The sequence below is a fragment of the Urocitellus parryii genome, chromosome 3, assembly GCF_045843805.1.
Source record: "Urocitellus parryii isolate mUroPar1 chromosome 3, mUroPar1.hap1, whole genome shotgun sequence".
NCBI classification, from domain to species: Eukaryota; Metazoa; Chordata; class Mammalia; order Rodentia; family Sciuridae; genus Urocitellus; species Urocitellus parryii.
This window is the reverse complement of record NC_135533.1, coordinates 99,690,359-99,707,328: the sequence shown is the minus strand read 5'-3', so window position 1 is coordinate 99,707,328 and position 16,970 is coordinate 99,690,359. Positions and strand designations below refer to the sequence as shown.

General features: G+C 40.5%; 1 protein-coding gene across 1 annotated transcript in view; it reads right to left on the bottom strand.

Annotated features, from left to right (window-relative positions):
• Hecw1 (HECT, C2 and WW domain containing E3 ubiquitin protein ligase 1) overlaps nucleotides 1-16,970 on the bottom strand; it is a 287,449-nt gene that overhangs the window by 159,087 nt on the left and 111,392 nt on the right. The gene's annotated exons all lie outside the window — the stretch shown is intronic.

Below are 16,970 nucleotides of genomic sequence, written 5' to 3'. Positions count from 1 at the left end.
TAAAAAAAGTGGATTAACAAGAGAAAAGCAAAAAAGTTTTATTAAATTTACACACACACACACACACACACACACACACACATATATATACATCTTTACAAAAGAGTGAAGTTTCAAGAAATGAGCAAAGTATGATACTTTTATACTTTTTAGACAAAGAATAATAAATTTGTGAAGGATGACAGGGCAGATGGAACTCTGGCTAGGGCTGTCAATGCTAAGGATGTAGCTAAAAGATAAAGGGTGTTGAGGGGATGCAGAAGCTGGTGGGAGATAAGGTAATAAGTTTGCTTATTTAGGTTTATTGTAGCCCCATTACCAGCTTTTAGTGATCAAGGCTATTTTCCAGCCTTGGTATGTGAAGGAAAGCCCTTTCAAGAGAATCTTGTTGCAGCCAGGGAAAGAATAGGTCAAATGGCCCTCTCCAAAGTTACTGTCCCTCAAGTGATTTCAGCTTGAAAAAAATCAACATACCAATTTGGTAAATTTTGAGATAGTACAGCTTTAAGTCCTTTAATGCTATATTATTTAGTCATAAAAAGAATGAAATTCTGTCATTTGTGGTAACATGGATGGAAGTAAAAGACATTGTGAAATAAGTCAGACACAGAAAGAGAAATATCATGCTCTCATTTAAATGTGGAAGCTAAAATTTGACCTCATAGAAATGCAGAGTGGACTAGTGATTGCCTGAGTCGAGGAGGGGTGTGGGGAGGGAGGGAGACAAGATGGCATTAGGAACAGAGATGCAGCTGGATATCAGAAATAACTTCTAATGTTCTATAGCATAATAGAATAATTATGTTTGTCAACAACTAATACTTCAAAATAGCTAATAGAGAGAATTTTGAATGTTCCCATCACCGAGTGATGATAAGTATCTAAGGTAATAGATGCCAATTATCACAATCTGATGATTACACATTATATATATACATATTGAAAGATCACACTTTGCCCCACACATCTGTATAATTAGTCTACATCCATTTAAAATATGTTTAAAATGAATTCAAACCAATCATCCAGGGCCTCCAAGCATGGTAGGCAAATGCTTTACCATTGAGCTATACTCCCAGCCCCTCATCAATTTTATATATCTATAAATTAAAATTTTACTTGCCTGTAATATTTTCTCTTTAAGACTTAAAATGTTGAATTTGTTTTCACAAATTGTTACTAAATGTTAACTTGATGGAATAGTTCATTTTCCACTCCAGATATATAAGATTATAGATGATAAAGTTTCAACTAATATCTTCTCATGATTATAATAAATGTTTCAGAAGGAATAAGTAAATATAGCTCTGTGACCAAAAATAAAACAACAACAACAACAACAACAACAACAAAAACAACAACAAAAAACCAATCCAGTGTCCAAGTTCTGCTTATAGTTCCAAATTTCTGAAATGTTCAAATGAGCAAATTGTGAACAACAACATACAATACAAATGTTTATAGAATGCCTTCAAATAAATTTCTCTTGTTATAGTCTCATAAAATGACTGTTAAGCAGTAAAGCAGCTCATTTCAAGGTATCCAATAGAGAGGCCTATCAACTAAAGGATCAAGTCACATTTAGGGACCAAAAAAAAAAAAAAAAAAAAAGAAAAAGAAAAAAAAGAAAGAAAAAGATCATAAAACTCTAAATCAACTGCATTCAAGGCATCTCCTTCCCTGAGTTGAAAGACTTCAAGGACTCATCAAAGTGGCAAGAAGATAAGTAGCAAGGATGAGCACTAATTATGTGCCAAGTACAGAGCCAGTTCTTCCACACATACTATTTTAATTGTAGAGAATTAGGCATTTTTCACCGTCTGTCCCCATCTCCCCATTTACAAATGTGAAGGCAGAGCTCAGAGCAATTCAGTGACTTCCCAAAATTCACCAGGGATGACTCAATGTCTGGTTCACCTGGTTTAAATATTACAGGAGTTGCAGGACCCTCCTCCATTAACCAACCCCCTGGAGCCATTTCGTCACACCCAGGCTGACAGCTCTTCTCTCCTTTGCTTATGTCTTACTTTTTTTGGTTCCTATTCTCCCTGCTCCCTTCTGATTTCTGAAGCTGCTATTCCTAAACTGACTCTCAGAGTCTTTCCAGCTCCTGCTTTCTTTATTGCTCTGAAGGTAAGATACAAGCTTCCCAATTTCAGGGCTCCTTAGGGAAAAGAGATGGATGGGAAAAAATGAGGTATTTCTCTTACAGTTTTTATGGTGTGAGTTGGAAATAATGTGTTAATTTGTTAGGAATGATTTTCTTTACTCTGACTGCTTTTGGCCACACAGGATTGCAAGATTTTAGCACCAAGAGTAAATCTGCTTTGGGCAAAGGGGTGCTGTTTCAGATACTCATCATTTAGCTGACTGAAAAGATATGAGAATGTGTGAGAAGCAGTGTGCTAATGAGAATGCTAGTTAAATTAATCAAATACTGGGTGTTTCCTAATGATTCTTGGTATCTCCCTTCCCATACTGAGGATTAAACCTAGGGCCTCATGCATGCTAGGCAAGTACTCTACCATTGAGCTACATCCAGAGTCTGCTTTAAAAAAATAGTTGAATCACTATATTTGCCCTAGTGCAGAGGGTCTCCAAATTAAACATGCACCAGAATCACCTGCAGGACTTCATAAAACACAGATCAGAGGTCCCAGCCCATAATGGCTGACTTTTTAGGTCTGGAGAGGAACCCTGAGTCGGCGTTTCTTAGAAGTTCCCAGGTGATGCTGCTGCTTTGAGAAGCACTTAAGAGTAATGAAAGAACAGATATTTTAGGGTTGTCTCTAACTAACCCTCAAAACTGTTTCTACTCTGCTGGCAACCCCTCAGCCACGGAGCTTGGGACTGCACCATCCATAAGGGACAAATGATCTTCTTTGCATCCCCATCACTGCATCTTAGTCCACCTTATCTTACTTTATTGTTTGGATGACGATTACCCAGTTTTCCCCCATTCTCTGTGGGCCAATCATTCTCACCTGGCTTTATTAATTAAGAGGGCCCCACTGGCCACAGGTAAAGCTGCAGGCTGTATGTTCCGCGGACACTTTTGCTTTGGCTCATCGAGTATTTGATTTTTTTGAAAAAAAAAAAAATAGTTCCAAGTGTAGTATTTGTTTTTAAACAGGAAGGCCTCACTAAAATGTGGACTTTTCAAACTTATAAAAAAGAATCAGATTTTCCAGCACCAAGCAGCAGAAGCTGAGAAACAGCAGTCTTCATGAGAAGCACAACTTACCAGGCCTCTGTGACTGTGTTTTATCAATTCTAAAACACCCATTGTTTCATATTTGAAGGATCCTGAAATCAGAGTCTGGCTGACCACTGGTGGATCTTGCCATTTGAATTGCAAAGGTTTTTCTAGCTAGTGGTAAGAAAATCAATGATTGGTCTTACGATTCATGGTACCTTGGATTTGATGATACTGACCTGGCTCCCTGGAAGCTCTTGAATCTGCCATCCTTACAATAGAAGTTCATTGAAATATTTTATATTGGCCATTGATCTAAAGTAGATTGCATATAGCATAATAATCAAGTAATGTTTTATATTATTAATTTACAAAAAAATTGAAAATTTAGGCATGGATGTTGAATTTCCCAGATCAGGAGTAGACAGACGCTTGGGCAGACAGACGCATAGGCAGGTGTACAATATGGTGTTGAGAGACGGGCAAGCTGGAGCCAGTGCTGCCATTTCTCTGCCAGCTCCTCAGACTGTGTGGCTTAGGGCAGGACAATCAATTGATCTAATGCTCAGTTTATTTTTGCTGCTGTTTTGTTTTTCTATCCAATGGAGATCATAATAGAACTTATCTCACTGAGTTCTCCTGAGAATTGAATGAGATAATGTGCATAAACTCTTAGCACAAAGCCTGGCACCTAATAAATGCTCTAAATTAGATCAACATCGATTGTTGTGTATTTATATTGTTATCTAGTCTCTGATCTTTTAAATGAATAATAATACCCATCCAGTATTAATAAGGGACATGTGAAATAGAAAATTTAAAAAAATTAAAAAGTACATAAGCAGATTGTCTTGTAGTTGATTTTTTTCTTTGTAGATGAGGAGCATAAACAGGCCAATAAAAAACCTGCTTGAGGTCACCTAGCTGATTGTACCAGACACACAGGGGCCACAGCCCAGAAATTGAACCCTCAATTCGCAGTGGAGGGGAAATTCATTTCCTTTGGTTGGATACTTTGGTCCACCTCAGGTGAGTTCTAAATAGGCCATACCCTTAAAACCAACAAAAAGCATTGATCTGTGTCTAAACCTTTGTGTTATTTATATAGTATATTTGTATCCTTAAAAAAAGTTTCCTACTTAAATATCTTGCTATTGTTAACATTTTCTCCATGTCTAAACATCTTTAAAACATCTAAAAAGGACCCTGTGAGTTCATCCGCTTTTTGTTGCTGTAATAAATATCAGACATATCAACTTAAAAAGAGAAGAGGTTACATTCGCTCATAGTTTGGAGATTTCAGCCCCTGGTCAGCTGGCCCTGTTGATTTTGGACCTGTGGTGAGGTGGTATGTCAGAGTGGGGAGCATATCATGAATCACAGCTCTTTACCTCATGGTGGGAAAATTGAACAGAGGAAGAAGGAGGGGCTGAGGTTCCCTTATCTCCATCAAGGGCATATCCCTACTAACTAGAAGATCTCCCACTAGGCCCTATTTCTTAAAGATTTATCACCTCCCAATATGGCCAAGCTGGGGACCAAACAGTTAACATATGGGCCTTTGGGAAACATTTAAGGTAAAAACTATAACAACCTCTTATTCTAGTTGATTGTGGAATGAATATATAAGCAGAAGCAAGAGGGAAAGTTTTCTTTATGAAGTATCTATTTTCTCCTTAAAATAAAAGAATCCCAGAGTCCTTTAATCAGATAGTCACTAACACCATAGTATTTTTGATGAATAAAGACCATAAAGAAAGACTTCTATCCTCCATGACTTAGAAAAAGGTAGGACAGGAAGAGCCTTGGGTATCCACAACCTTGAGGTGCTCACTGCCAGCCTGAAGAGGGGTCTGGCTGGGGGCTGGTTGTGGGGAGAGGGGAAGTAGCTGTGGGGAGGGATTGAGAGGGACTGGGGGAATGAGGGCTGGTGGTTTAATTACAAGAAGTTGCTATGAAGAAAAGAAGGGACCAAAGGCAGTTCTGGAACTATCTCTGCCTTTCACATATCTGGATAATTTTTCTGTGCATCCAGGCTCTATTATAGACACAAACTCCAGGAAGACAAATGTACTTGTCTGGCATGCCACCCTCATCTGAATTAATTTAATATTCTGGTAGACTTGTCCACGTTTTTCTATTCCTAGCTTTTAAAGAAATCTATGTCAAGATGCTATTTTATTTATAAACAAAACCTGTCTTTAGAGAATTTTTTTTTAAAAAAAGCAACAGTGCAGGAGGCTTATGGTAGCTAGCATCCACACTCACCTATCAGCCCAGTAAGAGCTGACAAGTATCCTCATTTGGGAGTTGATCATTGACCCCACAGATCTGGTATGAGGGATCCCAGCTTGAGATTCAGGGTAGCAAGGCTGAAAAGTGTGACCCCTCTTGTGGTGAGCCGTTTCTGTGAACTGTGGCCGCCATTACAAGATGGCGCTGGTTTCCCCTGTAGTCTGTGACAAACAACTCCTTATCAGAATGAGTTGGCATGCTGTGACTTGGCACCCTGTGAGAAAAGTCCACGTGGCAGCTTCGCATTGGGGCTTGAGGTGATTTATTAAGGCTGGGAGGGGCATCCAGGGGTGGAGAAGAAAAGTATCAAGGACCTGAATAAACTGCTGAAAGAAGATTCCTGAGTTGCGTCTTCCTTGCGGGCAAGGGGTCGCGACACCCTCTGAGCCATCTAAGGCGGAAATCTTAGATGAGCCCCAAGATTTCCTGCCTCTGTGGTGTAGATGTCCTGCATAAACCTAGGACTCTGCCAGTTCTCCTGGGATTAGGTTGCCTTGCATGTCACAGCTGACTTTATAAAAGGGAAACAGCTAGGTGCAGTGGTGCATGCCTGTGGCTTGGGAGGCTGAGACAGGAGGATCTCAAGTTCAAAACTAGCCTCAGCAACTTAGTGAGTCCCTATACAACTTAGAGACACCCTATTTCAAAATTAAAAAAAATATAAAAAGGGCTGGAGATGTGGCTCAGTGAAATGCCCCTGCTTCAATCCCTGGTATTAAAAACAAACAAAGGAAACAAATGTGGACCTAACCTTTACCCTTTCCATCTAGGGCCCAGATGTGGGAGACTGAGTGGATACAGAGGGAGGAAATCAGAGATTCAAAGTGAGAAGGACTGAATGTACTATTGCTGGCTTGAAGATGAAGAGGGTGGCGTATCAAGAATTGCAGGCATCCCCTTATTGCTGAGAGTGGCCCTGGACTGAGCCAGCAAGGAAAACAGGCCCCTCAGTCCTACATCTGCAGGAGCTGAATTCTGCCAACAAAAATGAGTTTGAAACAAACTTTTCCCAAGAACTTCCAAATGAGATCTCAGTCTGGCTGATGTGTTATTTCAGGTATTTACCATGCACTAGACTGAGCAAGCAGAAAAAGTAGCCATACTATGCTGGGTTGCTGATCTGAAGAACTGTGAGGGAACTTTGTGATCATTTGTTATGCAACTATAGGAAATGAACACATTCTTCTTCAGTCTATTTCTTTTCTATCCAGAATGCTTTTTCAACGTATTCTTTTACTTTGGGATAAATATCTTCCTGGTTGGAGAACAAACAATGATTGCATTTAGCATCAGTAACTTTGGCCAGTTTTCATCCCCTGGAACTGTGAACTGTGTAACTGACCTTGCTCCTCCTTTGGCAAAAGCTACCTGAACACATGGAGCTCAATCCTCAACTGTAGCCCCTGTTCTACTGTGCCCTCCCTGGTCATGGAGTGCACCTGATCTTGGAGTCTCACTATTTGTTGGCTAAAAGTATGTACTCATGTATTCTGTAAGCAATCTGAAATCCTTTTGGAGCAGGCAGGGAACCCCACCGCCCCGCACCCACCTCCACTATTTCTCCTGTGTTTCTAGACTTTTAAGACACTATGTAGAACAAGAAATAGAAGTTCATGATTAAACATTGGATTCATTGCTTTAAGTTTCAAACAGCTGGAAAGATGCTTTGATGGTAAAGAAAAAATATGTTAACCACCTTATCTGAAAATGTAGCAGCTTTAAATTTGTCCTGTATTTCTCAATGTTTTAAAAATGTGTGTGTAGAGTCACTTATGTTACACACACACACACACACACACACACACACACATATATATAACTTATTCCTCTAGTCTCCTTGAAGGTTAATCCCTCTTTCAAGAGACAATTTTTTTATGTCCCCATGTTCCTTTCATAACTGCAACAATTTAGTGGCTTGTGCATTGGTACTTTTACTAGTATCAGAGCATGCTTGAATGAACTTTAAAAGCCAAGGGGAGTGAAGCTGGGGGACAGTGCCACAAAAGTGTGTGTGTGTGTGTGGGGGGAGAGCAGGTAGATGGGGACACTGGGAGGTTGTGAGCATCTCAGAAGGAGCTTGCTCACTGTCATTCCTCCTGAGGCCCTGGGAATGTAGCATCTTCCCTTAAGGAACTGTTAGCTGGCAGTGCAACAGATGCTGCAAAATGATTTAGTCTGAGGTCTAGCCAGGGTTTGCCTGGGAGGCTGCAGAGATCTGCTGGCAGTGTGTGTGTGTGTGTGTGTGTGTGTGTGTGTGTGTGTGTGTGTGTGTATTCAGTTCAGTTTAAGGGGAAGGGCTGGAAGGAGGAAGGGTGTATTAATAAAGGTTCTTCAAAGAAACAGGATTAGTAGGATATATATATAGGCTAAGGAGAATGAAGCTGGGGGACAGACTCATTAAGAGGAAATTTCTTATGTGATTATGGAGGCTGAGAAGTCCCACAATCTGCTGTCTTAAATCTGGAGGCCCACAAAGGCCATGGTGTGGTTCCAATCCAAGCCCAAAGACTCAAGATCTAGGGAAGCCTTGTCTGAAGACCAGTCTCCAAAGGCAGAAGAACATGGATATCCCTGCTCACACAGACAGAACAGGCTCACCTTTCCTTTTTGTTCTATTCAACTCCTCAACAGATTGGCAGATGCTCACCTGCATTGGTGAGGTCATCTTCACTCAGTCTACAGCTTTCAATGGCAATCTTTTCCAGAAACACTGTCACAGACACACCCAGAAACAGTGTTCTACCAGCTACCAGGACATTCCTTAGCCCTGTCAAGTTGACACTTACAGTTAAACATCACAGAGGGCAGGGTGGGGCTGGCAGAAGTTAGTAGTGAGCATAGAAGGCTACTAGAGGGATGGGATTCCTGAACTGGTATCTCTGGGTGAGAATTAAGGAGACAGGTGAGAAAGTGGAGGAAGGATGTTCAGGCCAAGGGAATCTCTGCAGAAAGCGCAGAGAAATAAAACCCAGGTTGGTGTTGAGGAACCACATCCAACTTCTCCTGCCAAATCCTGGGTTGGCGTATATGGTGAGAATGTGTGGGGAGCCTGTGCAGAAGTTAGGCAGTGGAAGTTGTTTTGCCACGATTGAGACATTTAATTTTTAAAATTTTTCCAAGTTATTATTTATATGTTCTAATTAGTTATACATGAAAGTAGAATGCATTTTGATTCATTATACACAAACGGAGCCAAACTTTTCATTTCTCTGGTTGTACAAGATGTAGAGTCGCACCACATGTGCAGTCATACCTATACCTAGGGTAATGATGTTCATGTCATTCCACCATCTTTCCTGTCCCCATGCCCCCTCCCTTTCCCTCCCTCCCCTTTGCTCAATCAAAGTTCCTTCCTTCTCCCTATGCGCCTGCTGCCCCCATTATAACTCAGCCTCCACTTATCAGAACATTCAGCTTTTGGTTTCTGGGATTGGCTTACTTTGCTGAGGATAATATTCTCCAACTCCATAATCAGGACATTTAAATTAATTAATTTATGTTTTTTTCTGTTTTATTTATTTTTATTGCAGTGTATGTTGAGAAATTTGAACTTTACCCTATAGGCAAGAGGAAATCATTAAAGGTTTGATTTGTTTTTGCTTCTTGGTAAGTATTATTTTTATTTAAATTATAAAGTATACTTTAAGAAGTAATACTCATTGTGGACAATTGAGATGCTTTGGGCAGGGGAGTGAAATCCTTAGATTTATATTCATGGACTGTTCTGCTGCGGTGTAGAGGCTACCACAGGCCTCACCCAGACCCTGTGAGTCAGACATCCAAGGCAGGACCTTGGCATCTGTCTGTTCTAAAGTTCCAAGATAAATGCAGTTGTTATGGTTTAGATATAAGGTGTCCCCCAAAAACTCACATGTGAGACAATGCAAGGAAGTTTAGAGGTGAAATGATTGGATTATGAGAGCCTTAACCTAATCAGTGCATTAAAACACTGATGGGGATTAACTGGGTGGCAACTATAAGTAGGAGGGTATGACTGGAGGAACTTGATCACTGGCCTTTGGGGTATATATTTTGTCCCTGGTGAGGGAAGCTCTCTTTCTTCTTCTTGATTGCTATATCCTGAGCTGCTGTCCTCCATCATGCCCTTCTGCCCTGATATGCTGCCTCACTTTATGGAATTGGCCGTCTATGGACCTCTGAAACCATGAATGCCAAATAAATGTTTCTCCACCTCTTGTTGGGTTTTTGGTCACAGTGGCAAAAAAGCTAACTAAAACACCAGTGCACATCAAAGGGTAGCAATACATAGAAGGCAAGAGACAGGCAGAGAGAGTCATCTGGAGATAGCTCTGGGGGAATAATGATGAGGCTCCAGGAGATGGTAGGAGAGGGAAGAAGACCTCAGTACTAAAAGGAATAAAAGGAATAACTTGGTGACTAATTGGAAGAAGGTTTGAGGAATAGAGAGCAGTCACTTTGACTGAATGCTTTTCTTTGTATTCCTTTTGGATTTAGAATCTTTTTCTTACTGATAATGAAATTCCTCAAAATTATTGTCCTTCCAGAGCTGGGTTTTGAACATTTCCACCAAGCCTGGTTGAGGATGCAGGAGTGACGAGAGTTAGCTCTTTGCATCTAAGTCTATGAGATTGGAGGGGAAAAATGCTGCTTTAGTTCTACTTTTAAAAGCAGTTATTAAATTAATTTATTGAAACACCTTTGAGTAAATGAAATTATAGGATGTGTATCAGCGGTGGCTCCATCTGGGTCAAACAGTGGTAAAAGAAAAGAACTACATTGTGCTCAGAGCTCTTTCTGGCCACCCAGTCTTTCTCTATGAACGGATGAGCAATTTTGAGGGAATAATCCAAAAAAGGATATATGGGGTTTATCCATTCAAGTGCCATGGGAAAAATGTGATGATGTTTACTCCTCACTAAATGAAAAGATGTTTCTGAAAACATGCCTCCCATAAAACAATTTTGTTTGCACAAAAACCTTTCCCCCTCACTGACTTGCTTTAAAATTTCCAAGTTGTATTCCCATGTAAACATGTAAAAATATATTCAAATTTTAGGCAAAGACACATTGTTTTTCTTGTTAATGCAATGTCTTGTTAATGCAATGTCACGCACAGGATGTGCCACTGTGATATGTGACACAGGGATACTCATCTCCTGAGAAAAACTAGGAAAAATTGACAAAGATTCAAAAACGGGCTTGGGATTGTCACCTTATGCAGTGGCTGGTGCAGTCCCTCTACATGTTGTCAGTGTTGACCCTCCTGTGCCTACAGGACGAGTGAACTCGCACTCCCCCCTCTTTCACTTATGGCAGGAAAGTTCTTGATTTTTCATTAAATGCTGATTGTAATCCAAGAACCTCATACCCACTCCTTTCATATTTTCAGAGGCTCGACGTGAGCTGACTCCTACTCTGGTTGTCTAAGTTGTGATTTTCAGACAGGATTTCTAAATAATAAGACTCACTTACACTTTAGAAGTAATTGATTGTAATTGTATTAAGTTATTTTCTTAGAAATATTCATAGTATAAAATTATAGTTCACCCATCATTTTGAACTACTTCTTATCCGTCCATTCATCTATCCATCCATCCATCCATCCCTCCATCGCACAGATTCAATTCTAGGGTAAGTGAATTCCTTTAAAGAAAACATCTTGAATGTAGGGATTAAGATCTTACTTAGAGACAGTAAATCATCATTTTTGGAGCTTTCTCTAGATTGCCCAATTATGCATTTGGTTTCTCCAAATTATACTGATGTCTAAAATCTATTTTGCAACCAGAAATCTTGAGTAGTCTCACAGAGAAAAAGCTATGAAATCAGCTCCCATAAATTTTAATACTAAATAACTTTTACTACATGTTTACTACGTGGTGGGAAAGAGTTGAAGACATTTCAGACATTATTTCATCTCATCTTCAGATAAACTTTTAAGAGTCCTATAAAGCAGGTCCTATTTTTTTAATCACCTGGAAATTGAGGTAGAAATATTAAATGACTTACCTAATAAGGCTTTCAGGCTGTGAAGTGGCTGAACCAGGGCTTGAACCTGTGCTCAAAGGATACAGATGTTTTGTGGAACACCTGCCATGTACTAAGTACTGCTCTAGTGGATGCTGAGAAACAGCCTTGAATAGGACAGACAGACACATTCCTGACCCCAGAGGCTGTAGTTATCAGGGGGAGCAAACACAAACACATTACAGCATAAGCACCATGCATGAAAATAAAGAGTGACTGGAAAGATGTGGAGAATGCTTTAGATTGAGTAGTTATAGACTACTTTTCTGAGAAGGTGACATTTAAGAGAAAGTCCCCCATGGAGGAAGGAAGTGAATAATTTAATTCTCTTGAGGAATGTTTCCAAGCAGAGAAACAGGAAGTGCAAAAGCTCTGCAGGAAGAGCCGGCTGCTTGTAGTCAAGAATCAAAAAGAGGACAAGGAAGGCCAGAAATGAGTAGAAAAGAAGGAGGTAATAGTAGGTGGGGGCAGACCACTCAAAATATGAAAGCTGTGGAAGATTGATGAATGAAGAAAAGCCACTAGAGAGTTCCCTGCAACATCTTTATGTGGTGGTGGAAATGATCAAGTGCAGACTAGAAACTGACACTGCAAAAGAAAAGAGGAGTTTATTTCAGGATTGAACTTTCTTAGGTGGGACAGGATCCTGTGCTCACATGGAGAGGCTGGCCTGAGATGGGAAAGGAGGTACGGTACGTGGGTTCACACGCAGCAGGCCAGTGGACTTGGTGGTGGAGCGCAAATTGGTTCTATTTTCATAGCCCCTATTTGTTCAGTTAGAAAGGCAGGTCATCAACTGTGACAGGGGGGAGAGCGTGCTGTAGGTTTGAGGAAAATGAAGAAAATACGAAGTGGCCTAGTTTAAGTGTGGGAATGGTGAGTGCTTTTGGGAGTGAGTTCTAAAGGGCCCTTGAGATTTGTGGTCTTAAGATCAAAGGAGAACTTTCCTGCTGCCTGGGAGCAAGTAAAGAGTAGACAAAGAATTGGGTTTAACCAGTACTGAGTTTTGCCAGGTGTTATGGTTTGAATTAGGAATGTCTCTTAAAGGCTCATGTGTTGAAGGCTTGGTCTCCAGCCGGTGGCTTTATAGGGAGGTGGTGGAGTTTCAGGAAGTAGGGCCTCGGTGGAAGAGGTAGGTCACTGAGAGCATGCCTGGAAGAGTTTATCTTCTTCCAGGTCCCTTCTTCTTTCTGCTTCCTGGCTGTCATGAGGCTGTCATGAGTTCTACCAGGTATTCCCTGCCGTGATATTTTGCCTCACAACCAACCTATAGCAATGGGGCCAAGGGACTATGGACTGAAACCTCTGAAAATCTTTCCTCCCCTACATTGTTTTTCTCAATTATTTTATTATAGGAATGGAAAGCTGACTTATACCAGATGAGTGACAAAGGTATACAGAAGCAAATGATGGGTTACAGTGATGTATGACAAAATCTTAGCTAAAGGAAGGAGAAAACATTTAGGATCATGCAGTTAAGATCAAAAGACTGTAGTTGCAAAAGTGAGGTGCAAAGGTAGATGATAATCCAAGAGGGATTACTCGATACTGAGAGTCTGGAAGTGATGCAGTTACTGATGTGTCAAGGCCTGTGGGAGTCACTGGCTGAGATAGGGTGGTGGATGTTAGGAAGTGAAAAACAAAGGTGGGGGATGATGGTTCATCTATTTTATATGAATTTGGAAGCCATCAAAAATCACAGCAGAATTCTCTTTAAGCCCCGTATTATTGTGAAATTCTGGGTAGTAACAGTGGTGCTATGATTTGGATACATGTCTCCTACAAAACCCATGTGTTAAAGATTTGGTTCCCAGTCTGTGACACTATGGAGAGGGAGTAGAATCTTTGAGAGATAGAGCTTAGTGGGAGATCTTTCAACCATGCTCTTGAAGGGGATATTGGGACCCCAGCCCCTTCTTCCTCTTTTTTGTGTCGCTGCCATGAGGTAGATGATTTTGTTGTTCTATATGCTTCTGCCATGATGTGCTGCCCTCCTACCATGAACCTGAAAGCAATAGGTTTGCTCTTTCATGGACTGAACCCTTCAAAACTCTGAGCAAAAATAACCTTTTTCTCTTTATACATTGATTATCTCTGGAATTTATTACAGTAATGGAGAGCTGATTAACACTAATGGTCACCAACTTTTGTTTGTGCTCACATAAAACTTAAGACGCTCTATTCCCACTTTTGAATGAACTCTACACAGACAATCCTGATAGTCATGAGCTATAACATTCTGTTATAGTTTTATTGGCATCCCTAGATACTATTGGGAAATATGGGGCTATGGGTATATTCTTTAATATCTGGCTATAAATATTAAATGACTGAGGAAACTTTAATTACACAACCTAAGTAAGAAAAGTTCTGACTAATGGTTTATAACTTTCTTTATTCCATTTCCCCTCTTATTATTCCAGAAAGGAATTTAGGAGTGGGAACTTCCTTATGGAAGGATAAGGCTAAAATTGCTTATATTATAACTGTCAAAATTAGGGATCCAGTTAACCTGAAAGATTGCCTTTACTACTTTCAAATATAAATAGCTAGAAAGGAGGAGAGCTGGGATTTGAGTCCAGTTATGTATGACTTCATTCTGCTTTTGCCTACTATTAGTCCAGTAGGGTCATTGTGCACCTGAAGATGCTTGTGTGCATGCGCACACACACACACACACACACAGACACACACACCCACCCATCCACATACACCCCATAAGTAACAGCTATTCTTATGTTCTACATCAGAATAAAGGATGTCTACTTTTTTTTTCTGTTAAAAGTATAAAGAGTTTCAACTTCTCTGATTTGGGGTTATCTGAAGGAACAAAGTGGAATCATCCTAAGGCAGGTTATCTGAGAGAGCCCCACCCCCCCCCCCAAAACCCAGTGATTTTCCAGGTTATAAGCAGCTCTTCAAAAAGTTAGATTCTCTTGCTCTTGAATGAACCCACTGCTCATAAGTCCCCTTCTCTCCTCACCCAATAGTCACTGTGCACACCATGAAGTAAAATCACCTCATACTGGCTCTTTTAAGTCCTTAACACAAAGCAAATCTAAGGAACTAGGAAATTTTTAGAAATGAAGGGTTTAAAAATAAAAAGAATAGTGATTCCAAATCTTTGGTCAATGTTGACAATTTTGAATGAGCAAGAATTTTTTAAAATGAAAATGTAACACACATATATACATATTTTATATGTGACCAATAAATTAAAATAGATTCCAGTTAAGCTCAAATAACACATTATAACAGTGATTATTTTTGGTGACTATGTGTTAAGGTATAACACTGGATATATAAATATATTGTATCTGTAAACTGAACATCAATGCTAAGATTCTACTAAATTCCTCTGAAATGTAGTAATCTTTAACTTCTGACAGAGCAGGCTATCATAAAAGATAGTTGCAGTCAGGAATGTGGGCTGGGAAATTATCTTTAGCCCTGGGGGAGATATAAGAAAATCCCCAGGATCAGGCTTCCCTTTGATCCTAGGGCTGATTGATAATTCTGATTTCCCTTTGGCTGAGCACAGAAAGGGGCCTTTATACTCTGGCCACATGCCGGAGGACTTCATTAATTTAAAGGCTTCTGCCATCTTAGTTTAAAGTAACATTGAATAAACCCCAAAGGAAGAAAAAAAAAGTTATCTTCATGCATTAAAATGCAAGGATTTAATTCTGATTTTTTGGACTCTTTCATGAAATAACACCAGAGAAGATTCTTGGTGTCAATCCTGTTTTAGTTACACCACCTTTAAATCCTGGGATAGCTTCATGGCCCAGTTCAGGAAGGAAGTGGGATCTAATGATTTACCAGAACCTAAGATTAATTATTGTGAGGTGGTGGGTTTGCAGAGTGAATGACAAACTTTTGAGTAAGTGCTTTATGAGGGCTTTGTTCTTTGGGTCAGTCTTGTTATATGTTTTAAAGCAAAGATATAATTAACAGGTCAGAGATTAATCTTCTTGTTCATCAAACTGAAATTCACTTTCCTCATTGCAAAAAAGGTAAAAAGCACCAGTAGCAGTCTTTAATATCTTCAGAACTATTAATTGGGTTTGAAAGTGTGGTTGCCATGGGGAAGGGGTCCTCTTGGGTGCGGGGAGACAAACTGTCTTCCCTTCTGGCGGGTGTGTGGGCTACAGGTGGTTGTTGTTATTATCATTATTTCCTCAGGTTGGAGGAATCAAGTCCCAGGTATCTTTGACCTAATGCTTCATGTGCTGCTGGTTTCTTTTTTTTTATTCACCCTGCTTAATTTGCTATGTCAGCTTTGCAAGGCCTTGGGAAGCAAGAATTTATGTTCTTTCCAGACATTTTCTCTGAAGCAATTTTCTCCCTCTCCACCCAGAGAGGGACCACTGTGTTGAACACTGGTGCTAAAAGTTACAAGTCTAGAATTAGTATTTTTATTTGAAATGTATTTTATCCTTTAGTGATATGCTTCTTAAAAGAACTTTTATAGAAGGTCTATTTAGAATTTTAAACCCAGAATGTTTTCAGCTGGGCTTTTGCTAACTTGATGACCATATTTTGGTCACTGTGCCAGATGCATGATGAAGATGGCTTGGTGGCTCCTCTCTTGGAGGTCTTCTTAAAATTATTTTAATGCTGACTCTGGGGCCAGAGATAATGAAGGCCCTTTGTTTCTGCAAGTCCCTGGGCCTTTTCCAGGTGGTGGGATTATGGATATTGTTGAGAGCCACAGCACAAGGGGCCCCAGTAAACTTCCAGCTGCCAGCAAACTTCCAGCTGCCAGCAAACTTCCAGCTGCCAGCTGATGATTGGCTCACAGCGGCCCCAGCAAACTTCTAGCTGCCAACTGATTGGCTCCTCTGTGGTGATGCTCATTGGGCTGTTTCCCTGCCCTTTCAGACCACGGAGCTGCTCATTGGGGGACTTTTTTTGGCTCCGCCCACGCGACCCAGCCAATGGGCCTCAAGAGCAGGAGGAGTGGGGGAGGTTGAGAGGCTTGTGGGAAGCTGGTGGTGGCAGTTGGGCTCTGAGGGTTTTTTCCTGAAGAGCTGTGTGGTTTGGCCTGTGTGTTCTAAAAATAAAGTTCCTTTCTTTTGACAAGTGGCTCCTGAATTGTTTCCAGCCAGACTGCAGCATTTGGTGGCCTGTACGGGGAATGAACCCGCGACCTTCAGCACTTGAACATGACGCCAGCAGATTGGGCTAATATGTGTAAAGCTGTGCTAAATGGAGGACAATACCTGCTATGGAAGGTTGCCAATGAGGAATTTTGCAAGGAGATGGCTAGGCGAAATGCAGCAGCTGGTTATCCTCAGAGAAATCTAGATATGTTGTTAGGAAAGGGACCTTATGAGGATCAGCAGCAACAAATTGCATATGATCCTGGCGTATATGCACAAATTGCTATAGATGCAGTTAGGGCATGGAAGACTTTACAAGGACATGGAGGCTTACAAGGTCAATTATCTAAGGTAACACAAGGAGC